The sequence below is a fragment of the Elgaria multicarinata genome, chromosome 9 (genome assembly GCF_023053635.1).
Source record: "Elgaria multicarinata webbii isolate HBS135686 ecotype San Diego chromosome 9, rElgMul1.1.pri, whole genome shotgun sequence".
Taxonomy (NCBI): domain Eukaryota; kingdom Metazoa; phylum Chordata; class Lepidosauria; order Squamata; family Anguidae; genus Elgaria; species Elgaria multicarinata.
The window spans coordinates 30,678,712-30,692,759 of record NC_086179.1 but is presented as its reverse complement, the minus strand read 5'-3'; positions in this window follow the sequence as shown (position 1 = coordinate 30,692,759).

Here is a 14,048-nt window from a genome sequence, read left to right as displayed (position 1 = left end):
CCTGCACAGTTGCAATCAAGTTGTCAAGGTGTCATCACTAATTCACCATCCTAGAGCCGTAGCAAGGGAAGCTCCAAGCCAGATACACTATACTAACCATCAATAAACACACTAAGGTTAGGGGCCCACACATCATTTCCTTTATGTACTCGTGATTCCTTACTCATGGTTGTTTACAAATTCTTTAGACAATGTCATTATCTTACAGGTTCACTTCTGTTTTTTAAGAGCACATTCTCATGTTGTTGTTGTTGTTGTTGTTGTTGTTGTTTTTAGGAGAGCTAAAAATGGGGTCTTATTTCTGAAAGAGAAATAAAAGGTACTTCCCTACTTGTGGTATTGTGCTATGGCACAGTGCAACCTAGAGGTAATGTAGTTGAAAAGCAGGAAAGGAAAAGTTCTTTGTGTAGAGCTCAGGACTCAAGTCTGTGAAGAAACAGAAAGTAGATACAGCGATTAACAGTAGGGATGTGCTCCGCTCCGATTAGAAGCGGTGAATCAGAAGCGAATTGGCCTGCTCCGCCTTGCCCAGAGGCGGAGTAGAAGCGGACCGGGGACCCGTAGAAGCAAGGCGAAGAGAAGCGGCCATTGGCGGAGTGCTTCTCTTTACGCGGAGCGATCCGATCACCATTTTGAAAAATTTCACCCATAGGATTGCATTGCAGAAAAGAATCGGAGATAACTGTGTTGCTTTTTAAGCTATCTTTCTGAAAGTTTGTGTGCTTAGAGAGTCATGGATGGGGGTCATTTTGAGCCTACTCTCAGCTTTCTGCGTGCTGCGGTTCGCTTGCTAGATTTTTTGGAAAAGTCGGGTAAACAAACAGGGACAGCGGGTAAACTGGCGGGTTTTTTTTTTTTTTTTGAAGTGATGACAGGAACATTCAACTCCCAATCCTGATGAGAATTGATCATCTCAAGAAGCATCCTCCAATCCCAGTGTTGGAGGGGGGGACTAAGGCAGAGGCACCCTCAGAGCTTTCAGCTCTCAGCGTCTTGTCGGTTTTGCGTTTGTGGGGAGAGGAGTTAGTTAGGTGCTGCTGCTGTGTTTGGAGATAGATTAGATTTAGCTTGGCGTGTGTGTGTGTTTGTTTGCTTCTTTCTGACTTTTTGCTTAGTTTGCTCTGTGTTTTTACCTTACTTTGATTTAATATAAACTTTATTTTTAAATTTTGGAGTGTTTGTTTGGCTGGTTGGTTGGTTCCCCCCCCCTTCCCTCTCTTAAAGCCTGACTGTGTTTCATCTTCCTTCTTTCTTCTAAATACGAAAAAATACCAAAAAATTTTTTTCTCTATTTCTTCTCTCTGTTACTTGGACTGTGTGTGTGACTGTGCTATTGTGTGAGTGTGCTGTGTGCACTGTTTGTGAAGTGCAACAGCCACAGATTGAGCATTTCAAATCCTGTTTGGGCAAAGCATACACACTTCTTGTCCCATTTCCCTACATATAGTATTAGTAATATTCTTATACATATTATTATTAGTATTAGTATTATATTCTTATACATAATATTATAATTAGTATTAGGGTGGCATCTGGGAGGGTGCCCGCTTCAATCCTTTTTATCTGTCAAACCGTTGGAGAACAGCCCATGTCTGCAAATGGGGTGCCCAATTTTCATAAATTCCCCAAAAATCAGGAGATGATGGGACTGCCTTGAGTCTTGGTGTGCATGTGTATCCCTGGATAAGCTGTCATGGTGGCGAGTTTGAGGTTTCTAACATGCAAATTGACGGAGCTATTGAAAGGGGTGTGAATGGGGTGCCCGATTTTCATAAATTCCCCAAAAATCAGGGGATGATGGGACTGCCTTGAGTCTTGGCATGCATGTGTATCCCTGGATAAGCTGTCATGGTGGTGAGTTTGAGGTTTCTAACGTGTAAATTGACGGAGCTATCGAAAGGGGTGTGAATGGGGTACCTGATTTTCATAAATTCCCCAAAAATCAGGGGATGATGGGACTGCCTTGAGTCTTGGCGTGCATGTGTATCCCTGGATAAGCTATTATGGTGCCGAGTTTGAGGTTTCTAACATGCAAATTGATGGAGCTATCGAAAGGGGTGTGAATGGGGTGTCCGATTTTCATAAATTCCCCAAAAATCAGGGGATGATGGGACTGTCTTGAGCCTTGGCATGCATGTGTATCCCTGGATAAGCTGTCATGGTGGCGAGTTTGAGGTTTCTAATGTGCAAATTGACGGAGCTATCAAAAGGGGTGTGAATGGGGTGCCCGATTTGCACAAATTCCCCAAAAATCAGGAGATGATGGAATTGCCTTGAGTCTTGGCGTGCGTGTGTATACATCCATGAGGTGTCATGGTGCCAAACTTGAGGTTTCTAACTTTAACAGAAAAAAAGTTGTATACTTTTTTTAGCTTAATGCAAGCCTATGGGGGGGGGAAACGGTGCTCCGATCCGGATCCGGAGCGCCGAGCAGAGCGGAGTGGAGTGGACATAGGCGGAGCGGGGGCGGAGCGAAGCGGCCCGATCCGCAAGTCGCGGATCTGGAAGAGAAGCGGAGCGGGGGGTCCGTGCACACCCCTAATTAACAGCCTCTTATGGAAAAGCTCCCACTCTGCAGCTTTGCTCTAGTCGCCTAAATAAGGATGGCGGTGGAGTCCGATTGGGGGCTGAAGTTCGGGGGATTACCGCCAGTTTGGACCTCTGGGCCAGAGTCCACAGACCACTGCACCTTATTGCATAATGATGGCTCAGCTTTTTCCATAAAGGCCAAATTTATGCAAATAGCAAGTGTAAAGACGCCCATTTACCCAAAATTAAATCGCTGGCAGCTCAGCAGAGCAGCGAGATGCCGGCTGGTGGGCTCCAGCAACCAGTGTGCGTTGTGTGGGTGTGCAAGTTTGCCCATCTCTAGCAGAAACCCCAAACCATCAATATCAGCTTCATTCCCCTTCTACTCTTTGATCTGAGGTAAAAACTGCACCCCAGTGCCAAGCTTTTAAAAGGGAATGTTTTGTGATTTTGCAGAATTGTTGTAGGTTGCAGTTCACCCAGTAAGAAACTCTGCCGGGATCTGCTCAGTTTCTTCGCTGTTCCTGTCAGCTTTCAACCTGCCTTTAGACACCTGAATTGGGTGACTCCAGGGGAGTTGGCAAAGGAGCTACCACCACTTGCTTGCCCCTTCCTTGCCTGGGACATGAGCCCCTTTATGGGAGAAAACATGGTGGGGAAGAAGAATTTTAATGTCTATAAATAAAATTTAACTTGGTGTTTTAAATTTATAATTTTGCATTGCTGCTGTTTTTATCTGGTTGAGCTTTTAAATTGTATTTTATATTATGGTTTTATACTGTTGTTTTATACTTTGAATGTTTTTAATTTTTGTGAACCGCCCAGAGAGCTCCGGCTATTGGGCGGTATAGAAATGTAATAAATAAATAAATAAATAAATTCTAGCGGGATCGGTCAGGGCGGAGGAAGACTCTTCCTCCCCCTTTGCTTCAGGATAGGTAATACATGCATTCAACTTTTCCCCTAGTCTGATTCTGGTTTCTCCCTCTCTCCTCTCCACCTTTGAGACAGCTACCCATGTTGCTTCAGGTCAAATCATTTCCATTTCAGCCTCGCTTCCAAGTCAGATTTGTCTCCTTGGATGTCAATCTAGTTCCCATAGCCCTACCAATTAAGTATCCGTTTCTACTCCCTTCCCCTCACATATCACTTGCATGCCGCACCATCTCTCCTGGTCTCCTTTCCCCCACTCCACTTCTTAGTGTCCATAGGTGTAAGGCTTTTCTACATGAGGTGGCTTAAATCTAGGTCCTGATCCAGCCTTGACCCATGCACTAAACAGATTCAAAGGTACCAATATGGCTCACGTCCACTTGTGTAAAAGAATGATGGTCTATTGATAGAAAATGGATGGAGAGAATAAAAGCAAAGACAAGTTTACACATAATCTCCTACCCTCAGCTGCAGTCACTTTTCCCATGGAATGATGGTTGTGGCCCCAAGGGGCTGTTTCCAGGTGGTGCACCTCCTCCTATCAGGTGAGAACAAATAGCAGACCAATCTGCTCCGGTTTTTATAGGGCTCGTTTCATCAGACTGCCAGAACACATACACACCTCTTCCTACTAGGGGTGTGCACGGACCCCCCGCGCCGCTTCACTTGCAGATCCGCCATTTTCCGGATTGGGCCGCTCCGCCCCGCCCCCACTCTGCCCACTTCCGCTCCGCTCCGCTCGGAGCTCCGGATCCGGATCCGGAGCTCCGTTTCCCCCCCCCATAGGCTTGCATTGAAAGCTAAAAAATTATACAACTTTTTTTCTGTTCAAGTTAGAAACCTCACGTTTGGCACCATGACACCTCATGGGGGTATACACACGCACGCCAAGTTTCAAAGCAATCCCATCATCCCCTGATTTTTGGGGAATTTATCGGGCACCCCATTCACACCCCTTTCCATAGCTCCGTCAATTTGCACGTTAGAAACCTCAAACACGCCACCATGAAAGCTTATCCAGGGATACATACGCACGCCGAGACTCAAGGCAGTCCCATCATCCCCTGATTTTTGGGGAATTTATGAAAATCCAACACCCCTTTCCATAGCTCCGTCAATTTTGCACGTTAAAAAAAACCCTCAAACTCACCACCATGACAGCTTATCCAGGGATACATACGCACGCCGAGACTCAAGGCAGTCCCATCATCCCCTGTTTTTTGGCGGGGCTTAAACCTGCAAAATTTGGAACTTCCAAAACTCCAAGTGAGCGCAGGAAGGACTTCTCCCCTGAGTCAAAGCCACACACACACAATATCCCTGCGAGGTGGGCAGGGGAGGAGGGAGGGAAGGCAGGCAGGCATGCAGCTGGCATTTCTGGGGGCATAAGGAAGTGAGCCAAGGATAAGCCAGTAATGCATATAAAATGGAATAAATAAATAAATAAATAAACAAAGGAGGGGTGGAATTAAAAGCAGCAGTGTTGCTGAATAAACAGCAAGAAGATTTTTTTAAAAAATGCTATATCTGTCTTTTACCAGCAATAGGGGGATGTGCCCGGGGGAGGGGGAAGCAGCTGCCAGTTCAACTCAAGACAGCCACCAACAGCTCTGAGATTAACAAGTAAACGCTCACTTCAACTCATAACAGGCATCGCTCCACCACTAAGAAGTAAACGCTCACTTCGACTCATAATAGGCATTGCTCCACCGTTTTACTCTCTTTGGAAGGCTCTAATGGCCTTCCAGTGCAGGAGAGAGTGGGGGCACGTCCACAATGAGATGCCCTAGGGGAGCTCATCCCCTTGCACCACATCTTTTCAGTTGTTCCCCAAAGTTAGGGTGCGGAGCAGTGCTGTGTTTCTATCTCTTATTCTTGGCTTAGTATATGATTTCAGGTTGTGTTTGTGCATTTGGTGGGGCTACTGTTTTAAAAAACACTGGGAAAAGCCCATTCAGATGAAGAAAGAGAAGTTTCCCAGAATCCCAAGTTACCCGTTTTGCCTATGCCCTCCTCTAACTTTGGGATCATGTGATCATGACCGGGAGCTGACTCTGCCCCTCAGCCCTTTGAAAAAGGTATTTTTCCCGCCGATTTTTTTAAAACTTCTAGCGCGCGACCCGCACGACGCAGAAAGTTGAGAGTAGTCTCAAAATGACCCCCATCCACGACTCTCTGTGCACAAGAATTTTCAGAACGATAGCTTAAAAACCAACCCAGTTATGCCCGAGTCTTTCCCTCAATGCAATCCTATGGGCGAAAAGCCGAAAACGCTGTTTGAGCCGCGCGGTTGACCCGATTTTCAAAAAAATATAGCACGCGACCCGCACGATGCAGAGAGGTGAGAGTGGTCTCAAAATGACCCCCATCCACGACTCTCTGAGCACAAGAATTTCCAGAACGATAGCTTCAAAAAGAACGTAGTTATCCTCGATTATTTGCCGCAATGCAATCCTATGGCGAAATGTTTTCAAGATGGCGACCGGAGCGCTCCGCCTGAACTAGGAGCTCCGAAAAATGGTCGCTTCTCTTCGCCTTGCTTCTAGGGGTCCGCGGTCCGCTCCTACTCTGCCTCTGGGTAAGGCGGAGCAGGCCAATCCGCTACTGCTTCTACGCTCCTAATCGGAGCGGATCACACCCCTACTTCCTACCTCAAGAAGGAGAAAAGCGGGTGGCTTCTTGTTCTTGGCAGGAAAATACTTTCTCATAGCAAAGAAGGAGCATTCCTATAGGCTAGAAGGCACACACTGTGTGTAGCAGTTACTGTCCATTGTCAGTAATACACCCCCAGTATTGGGGGTGTTTCAAACACAGTGGGAATCTACACTAATGTTATTATAACGTTATGGATGGGTTACTGTGACGCACAGCATCACATGACCCTTTGTATCTATCGTTGTTAATGAGTTGCATTTGTTTTGATAGTTTTAATTGTTTTGATTGTTTTAATCTTCTATCGACATAGCTCTTCTCCGGAAATTTAAAAGTGAGTTGGTCAGCCAATTGCTTCCCTGGGGGCGTTTCTACTTCCGTTACCTGCTTTTAGCAACTGTTCTACTGAGCGTTTTGCCTTGTGTATGACTGCGCAGATAAGATAGCAAACGTGGTGGTGGGGAAGTGAAGGAAAGAAAACAGGAAGTGGGTGGAGCAAACTGAGCAGCTCGGCTAATCACAGAGAAGAGGGAGAACAGCTACAACGAAAGAACAAACAGTGTGCCCTGGAATAATGAATTAATATTGTAAAAGCTAAACGTAAGTAACGCTAGATTCCCATAGTGTGCTCCATGATGATCAAAACCGAAACAGATAGCAATGTTAGAAATGCACAGTAACAATGTTATAAGACTAGTGTAGATCTGCCTGCAGATATAAATGTCTCCTGTGATGCTGTGATGGATTGTTGATAGTGTCATGTGCCCTGGTAGTCATCTATGCACACTGAGACCACAGGAAAGCCTGAGTGTAGATTCTGCCTTAGTCTTTCCGAACCAAATCCAGATGGGGAAGATGGAGTACCTAAGAGCAGCAAAGAGCTGTAAGGCATCTTAAACATTTACCAATTAATTGTAAACTGAACATGGCACACTGGCATGGGCGAGTGTGGGAACGTGACTTAGACTATGAGCATCATTAGACAAGCGTTTTATCACATCCTTGTTACTACCCACTCAGTTTTTCACGGGTCCTTTTGATGACACTGTCTACTAGGGGTGTTCACGGACCCCCCAATCCGCTTCGTGGCCCGATCCGAAAAATCCGGAACTGGCCCGATCCTCTTCGCGCCGCGCCGCTCGTCTCCCGCTCTGCTCTGCGGAGCGAGGTCCGGCTTCGCCGCCGTCATTATATGGACGGCGGCGGTGCAAGAGAGACCACCCACCCACCCCGCCCCCTTACCTTCCTCCATCGCAGGATTCAATTGAGGCCTCGGTTGAAGCCAGAAGAGGCCTCGGCCTTCACTTCCAGCTTCAACCGGGGCCTCAATTGAAGCCGGCCATGGAGGAAGGTAAGCGTCCCTGCTCCCTTACCTGGTGCTGCCGCCGCCGCATGGATGGCGGCGCCGGCAGCACCAGATTAGTCCCCCTCCCCCCCACTTACCTTCAGGCGAAGCTCCGGATTGAGGCGATCCTCTTTGCCTCGATCCGCCAGCCCCCCAATCCTCTTCGCCTCCGCCTTAAGGGTAGGCGAAGCCCTGTTAAGTATATGAAAAGAAATACTTGCTTAGTCATTAAAATTGTGTGTGTATGGCTATCTCAGGGTTAAACAGAGAAAGTATATCTGTGGGCAATTACCTTGAGATAGAGGCTGTTCTGGGAACCTTGCCAAGATTCTAAGTTAGCCTCATCACAGCTGTATGTAATGTAGATAAGAATTGTGTAGATCTGTATATAGTTTCTCACTTGTGTAAAATGGAACTGATCACTGCTTACTGATCACTGCTCTCTGATCACTGCTCTCTGTGTATGCCTCAGTGTGCTGATCTGAACTGATCTGAATTGAACTGCACAGAAGCCTGAAGGAAATAAACCAGCTCTGCTGTGTAAGACCTGCGTGATGTGTGTTTGTTTCTGAGCACAAACAGAGTTCCAGAAGGAGAAAAGTTCTGGCACAATAACCCAACAAAGGTTATGGGCCCAGTCCTAGTCCAGTCCAGGAAGCCTACGCCAGCCTAACCCAGGCAGAAGAACCAGAACTTGGTGGGAACGGTGCAGTATCAGAACCAGGAGTCTGCTAAAACAGAAAACTGTTGATGAAGGAAGACATCAAGCTAAAGCCAGTGCTGCAAAGTGAGGAAACATCTCAGTCGGCTGACTCTGAGGAGGACTCTGAGCAGGAGGACGGTGAGATACCAATTCCTAAAGCAGAGGAAATGGCAGGAGCTAATATGTCTGGTTTGCATCAATTGTTGGAAAAGCTGAATGACTCTAACTATGCATTATGGTCTTACAAAATGCAAATGTATCTGATTCAGGCTGAACTGTGGTATGTAGTCACAGAGGATCCACCAGATAGAGCAGATCCACAGAATGCTAAATGGTTTAAGGACGATGCAAAAGCAATGGCAGTTATTGCATTAGCTGTGGAAGACTCTCAAATTTCCTTCATTCAGTTTTTGAGTACATCAAAAGAGTGCTGGAATGCGCTACAAGCTGTATATCAAAGAGAAACAGCGGGCAGTAAAATAATTCTAACCCGGAAGCTGTATGGAATGAAGCTGAAACCAGGGGAGTCTATGTCAAACCATTTGAAAAGCATGAGAGAAATCTTCAATCAACTCAGGGCACGAGGGATGGAGTTTACAACTATACACCAAGTCTATGTGATTTTGTCAAGTCTTGATTCATCGTACGACGCGGTTGTCACCATGATGGAAAGTCAAGAGGAGAAAAATTTAACCCTCGAGTATGTAGCTGGAAAACTACTGGAAACCTATGAAAGAAGACAAGCTTCAAAACAACAGAGCCTTAAACATCCTGTGGCTGAATTTCAACAAAGCCATAAATCTTCTGATGTGGTGGCTGCATTAAAGGCAAGGAAATGCTTTAATTGTGGTTCCACGGAACATTTACGGTGGGATTGCAACAACAACAAGAAGAAAAAGCAGTCAACAGCAAAGTGGAGAGAAGAGAACAACATGAATGAAACTGAATCAACAAAGAAGTGTCTTCTAGCAAGAGTCAAAGAGACAATGAATCCTTGGTTTTTGGACTCTGGGGCTTCAATAAGTATGGCAAAAGACAAACTTTCATTTGTAACCTTGGAAACTTCTACTTCAAAGCAAAAGTGTGTTACCCTTGCAAATGGAACAAAAATCCAGATTTGTGGTGTGGGTAATGTATATTTTGATTGTCTGGGAGTTGAACTACAAAGTGTTTTATATGTACCAGAATTAGAAACAAACCTTCTAAGTGTGTTTCAGTTAACAGAAATGGGGTATGAGGTTTGTTTTACTGAAGAAAATTGTACTATAAAACAGGGAAACAAGGTGTGTGTGCAGGGAATAATGAAAGAATCTTTGTATGTGATTAATACTTGTACAGAAAATGAAGTTGTAGCCAGCAAAGTCACAACAAAAACAATAGCCAATTGCAAACCACACCAAGAGTGTATCCATTTAACTCATAAAAGGTTTGGTCATGCTAACTATAAAACAATTTCTAAGATTCCAGAATTGTGTGAAGGGGTGAAAATCAAACCATGTTCTAACTATGTAGAATGTAATGTATGCAGTGAAACCAAGTGTCATAAGTCAAACATTCCAAAACATAGTGAGAGAACAACAAAAAGAATTTTTGAATTAATTCATGCAGATCTTGCAGGTCCTTTTGAGACAAGTCAAGGAGGAAACAGATTTTTCTTGTCTATTGTTGATGATTACAGTAGATTTGGATTTGTGTATGTGTTAAAACAGAAGAGTGAAACTTTTGGAAAGTTCAAAGCCTTTGTTAAGTGGAGTAAAAATAGATTTAAAGAACCTATAGCTAATCTAAGAACGGACCGGGGAGGTGAATTTCTTAGCAACCAATTTAAAAAATTCCTCAGTGATGAGGGTATACAACATGACCTTACTGCTCCATATTCACCATTTCAAAATGGAGTTGCAGAAAGGAAAAACAGAACCTTGCAGAACATGTTAAGAGCTCTATTGAAAGAGTCAGGATTGTCTAACCTGTTCTGGGCAGAAGCTTTGTCCACCTCAAATTATTTGTTAAACAGGCTTTACCACTCTGTACATGAAAAAACCCCATATGAAATGTTTTACAAAAGAAAACCTAGAGTGTCACATATAAGGGTTTTTGGAAGTAAATGTTTTGCTCATGTTCAGAAAGAAAACAGACCAGGAAAGCTAGCTCAAAGAGGTTTGGAATGTAAACTGTTGGGATATGATACACAAACAAAAGGCTACCGTTTGTGGTCTCCATATCACAAAAGTGTAATTGTAAGCAGAGATGTAGTTTTTCATGAACAAATGCAGGAAACAAAACAGTATGTAAGTTTGCCTGTAGAACAGAAAGCTGTAGAAACAGAAGAAATTCCTGAACAATCTCAGCAAGAGAGGGAGGGGGAAGAAACTGTAGAGGAGGAAACTATGCCTGTAACTATGCCAAGACGATCAGAAAGGGAACGCAAAGCTCCAATTCGTTACTCAGATGAATACCAAAGCAAACAGGTTTCTCATAGAGCTTTACTAATAGCCTATGAACCTACTTCATTTGAGGAAATTCAGGAAATGGAACCTACAGAAGCTCAGGGCTGGCATGAAGCAATGTCAGAGGAAATCAGAGCAATGGAAAAAAATGAAACGTGGGAGCTAGTACCTTTACCTGAAGGTCGTAAAGCCATTACCTGTAAATGGGTATTCAAAGTAAAACAAAATGAGAAAGGACAGGTGGAAGGTTCAATGGTAAAACACAAAGAGATGCTTTAAAGCTAGGTCTCAGATTGTAACACAATTTAAACAACATGCGCAAGAGGAGGACTGTTAAGTATATGAAAAGAAATACTTGCTTAGTCATTAAAATTGTGTGTGTATGGCTATCTCAGGGTTAAACAGAGAAAGTATATCTGTGGGCAATTACCTTGAGATAGAGGCTGTTCTGGGAACCTTGCCAAGATTCTAAGTTAGCCTCATCACAGCTGTATGTAATGTAGATAAGAATTGTGTAGATCTGTATATAGTTTCTCACTTGTGTAAAATGGAACTGATCACTGCTTACTGATCACTGCTCTCTGATCACTGCTCTCTGTGTATGCCTCAGTGTGCTGATCTGAACTGATCTGAATTGAACTGCACAGAAGCCTGAAGGAAATAAACCAGCTCTGCTGTGTAAGACCTGCGTGATGTGTGTTTGTTTCTGAGCACAAACAGAGTTCCAGAAGGAGAAAAGTTCTGGCACAATAACCCAACAAGCCCCCCGCTCCGCTCCTGCTTCTCCAGTTCAAGGAGAAGCGGAGCACATCCCTACTGTCTACCTCCTGCGGGTCTCCCACTCCTTCTGGTCTTTTTTTTTCTGCCACTAATAAAATCCAATTTTATTTTGGAAGTGAAATGTGCCGCTATTTCCTGCTGTGTGCAGTTTCCTGAATGGGCGATTCCCCACCACCCCATCATCTCATGACTCCCTATTACAAACCATGCTTTTAGGCTGCAAACTAAGGAGTAACCCCCATTTTTTATATTCCTCCTGCAAAGACTCATTTCCATTCTCTCTACCACCCAATTGTCAGGGTCACTCCCCACCTCCCAATCAGTCACTTTTGGCTGAGTTCGGATGGCACATTAGACAACGGAGGGGGTAATAGCACGCTCACTGTTCATTATTCTCCTGGTACTCCTCACATTACATGTTGCCCCTCCCCCCGTCACATGGCTGAAAGTCCCAGTGTCCTTCGGGGCTGCTGGTGCTCCACCCTCCTTTATCTCTCAGTCTTCCTGGCCACATCCCATCAACTATTGAGAGTTCTGCCAGCTGTGTTTCCAGCCGCTCCTGCCCGAGAACTCTATGGCCAATGGAACAGTGCACTCGACGGAGGGGGGGAGCCCTCCACACGACATCTTAATCAATTGATTATTTGATAAGCAACAGAGCAGCCCGTTGTTTTTCTCCGTTGCTTAATTAAAAAAAATAACATACTGTCCATTGTGTGTGTGTTGTGTGTCCCCCGCATGACACAGTAATAAACTTGACCAATAGTTGCCTCCTCCCCACCCCATTATCATGTTGCCCGAACCCAGCCATTCTGTGCCATTGTGTCCTCATTGGGCTATTTAGTGGTAATAGTGGTGGAGTCCTCCATTTAGTTTCACTCTCTCTGGCTGAGTTTGGACGACATGCTAATCAACAGTTGTTTCCCATTCTGCTCCTATTACCCTCCCCCAGTTGATTAGCATGTTGACTGAGTGGGGGAAGATACCTTGCTCCAGTAGTGTGCCTCTAAAACATTTTATAAGGCTTTTTCCCCCTTTCTTCTTGAATGCATGGATGTTAGGGAGCCATTGATGGCATGGATCAGGTTGGCAGACAATTTCCCCCTCTCTTCTGAGGTGATAGGCTGCCATTTCCTTCCTCTTTCCTCTCTTCCCACTTTTTCCTCCTCTACTGCTTGAATTTCCTCTATATCCCTTTCCCTTGCTTGCCTTTCCCCATGTCTCTCACTGCCCTTCCTGCTTCACCCTCTCCCACCCCCTCTTCTCTCTCTTGCTCCTCCCCTTTCCTGCACACATAAGCAAGAACCGGCAGAGTCATTTGTCCTTAACGGTCAAAATGTCCCTTGTGCTGTGCATGGGCAACTTTGCAGACCAGTGTCCTCATGTCCATTCCGGACTGGCCCTACCCTTAGACAGTGCAAGCCAGCTGCCACAGACAGCAAACGCTGGGAGGAGTTGCAGCAAGGTGTTGGGAGGACACAGTTGTGTGTACTAGGCTACATGCTCCTACACCCCCTAAGCTGCCCTCAGCTGTGGTGGAGGAGGATGCCCCATTGCCAGTGTTGAAATAAGACTCAACCACCAATCTGGTCAACTTTTGTAGAGGGAATGGGAAGTGCCCTGCTTCCACATTCCTTCTCTGTGCCGTCCCTATTCTGTTGGGAATATAACATCCTTGTCCGCCAAGTTACTGGAAGGGGGCAGTGATGCGTTTAGTTAATTCATGAGAATTTTGACTACAGTTAGCTTTAGGATCTCTATAGCCTGCAATGCAGTTTCCTATGAATTCTTCCTTTTGCTCCTCCCCTTCCCCCCTCCCAACTTCCACCATTGCTGGGAGCACTTGTGTTGGCTCCTGCGAGTCTACTGGAACACAAAATGGACTGAACAAACTTGTCTGAAACACTGTGATGTACCTGCATGGTACAGTATATGCAAGAATATTTGTGAGTAAAACTGTTTTCTTTCCCTCACTGAGGAAGGGTGTGGTCTCCTTTATTCTAAGGTAGCCTGTGTGCATGTGAGACTAGTAAATGCTCATTCTGTTTAACCTTCTGTTTGTTGTCTGCTATTTGCCTTTCTAACAGGAGGCACCATTATTAAATAATCTAATTCTTGTGCTGAAATGGTGGTGCCATTTCAGCCACATAAGCATTGGTACGCTCCCCCTGAAGATTGGAAATCAAGGTCATGATGATGATCTCTTCAGTACCCTCCTGTCCAGCAACTTTAGCTGACAATGTACTTATCAATTCTGCACATTGTGCATGCAAAAAAGATACAGTGGTACTAGCAAAGTCTAGAGATCCAGGTTTGTATCCAGTCTTTCCTCCACAATAGAGCCCAATGCCCATAAAGCTATTTGTTCAAGATGAGATATTTAATAGGGGTGTGCACGGATCCCCCACTCCGCTTCACTTTAAGATCCGCCATTTTTGGATCGGCCCGCTCCACCCCGCCCCCACTCCGCCTGTGCCCACTCCGCTCCGCTCGGAGCTCCGGATCCGGATCAGAGCTCTGGTCCCCCCCCATAGGGGGGGTTACCGGGCCGTCGCCATCGCCGCCCATGCGGTGACAGCGGCAGAGCCCGGTAAGGAGGAGGGGGGCCTTACCTGCCTCCGTCCATGGTCCGTCGCCGTCTTCAATTGAGCCCGTGGTT